The following is a 1637-nucleotide window of genomic DNA, read 5'->3' on the forward strand; positions in this document are numbered from 1 at the left end:
TCAGTTACTCTTGAGTAATGTAAGAGTGAATCACCACCTGTTTATTTAGAAACTCCTGACTGTGTATTGAGTGCTCTTTTCTTTTGTTTTGCATGTGTGTTGTTGCTGTTGTTGTGTGTGTGTGTATCTACATACATAACACATATAAAAATATATTTATACATACATGCTTAGAAATACATATGTATTTGTGGATTGCTTAACATACAAGTAGCTGTATATATTAAGTATATGCATGTGTGTGTTTGTGTATCTGTGTGTATATGTATACACCCACACACACACACACACACACACACACACATTGAAATATATGTATCTCTTTCTGTTTATCTATCTATCTATCTATCTATCTATCTATCTATCTATCTATCTATCTATCTATCTATCTATCATTGGTGTTTTAACATCCACTTTTCTATGCTTGCATGGTTCAGATGGAATTTGTTGAGTCAGATATTCTATAGCCATATGTCCTACCTGTTGTCAACCTTCACTTGTTTCCAAGCAAAGTAATATCTCTCCATGGTCAGACATGCTTTTCACAACTGGAAATGAACAACATAACATCCCTTGTATGATGGTAATGTTCATTTACAAACATCTCGTGATGTCAATACATTAAAATACGGGATATAGATACAGACATTTAGTGTTCAGACCAGATCAGAAACCTAGCATACAAGATTAAATGAATGGAGACAGAATCCAAGTAAACAAGAGTTGGCTGTAGGTAATGTACCAGTTGTGCTAATGAAAATACAATAAAAGTGAGAGTTCATAGTAGTTCTTCACATATCAGTAAAGAATTACTATAAACTCTCACTTTTCTGATTTTCCTGTTTTTCTTTTATATATATATATATATATATATATATATATATTTTAAAAATATATATGTATTAGTGGCAGAAGCAGTATTAACAATACTAATAGTTTTTTTGTTAACAAGCCCACTGGCTAATTGCACCACCACTGTCTGCTCTGGTACTGTTTTTTTTTTTATATATTACTGGTGCTTGCAGTGCAGGGATTTATCTCCCCATTAGTGATATGAACAAGAGTGCATTTTGCACCAAAAGCCAATATGAAACTTCTCTCATCGTATCTACTGCAGTATAGTGTGTTCTAAAAGAAAATCCATGTTTAATTGGGGATAAATATATATATTTTTATACTCACTTCTGTATAACTAATTTATAGATGCTTTGAAGCTATTAACAACTTCTTGTCCATCTTTTATCTTATTGTATTTACACACACACACACACACACACACACACACATAAAAGCAAATGATAATGACTGGGCATCCATGCTAGCATGGGAAAAGAAGTCATTAAAATGATGATGATGTGTATGTATACATATTTTATTGATACAAAAATGTATGATCTTTTGTGTGTTAATATTAAATCTACTACCTTGTATAAGGAGCTTGTATCAAGAGTGAAACAAAATCAGAGGTATTTAACAATTAACTGATTGTGAAATTCTCATTTGATTTAATATTGCAGTATTGAGTTATGTAATTTTGTGTAGCTTGATACTCTAAGATAATTGTACGTACATAGGTAGATTGAAAGAGAGAGAGAGAGAGAGAGAGAGAGAGAGAGAGAGAGAGAGAGAGAGAGAGA

This window comes from Octopus bimaculoides, chromosome 14 (genome assembly GCF_001194135.2).
Source record: "Octopus bimaculoides isolate UCB-OBI-ISO-001 chromosome 14, ASM119413v2, whole genome shotgun sequence".
Classification (NCBI taxonomy): domain Eukaryota; kingdom Metazoa; phylum Mollusca; class Cephalopoda; order Octopoda; family Octopodidae; genus Octopus; species Octopus bimaculoides.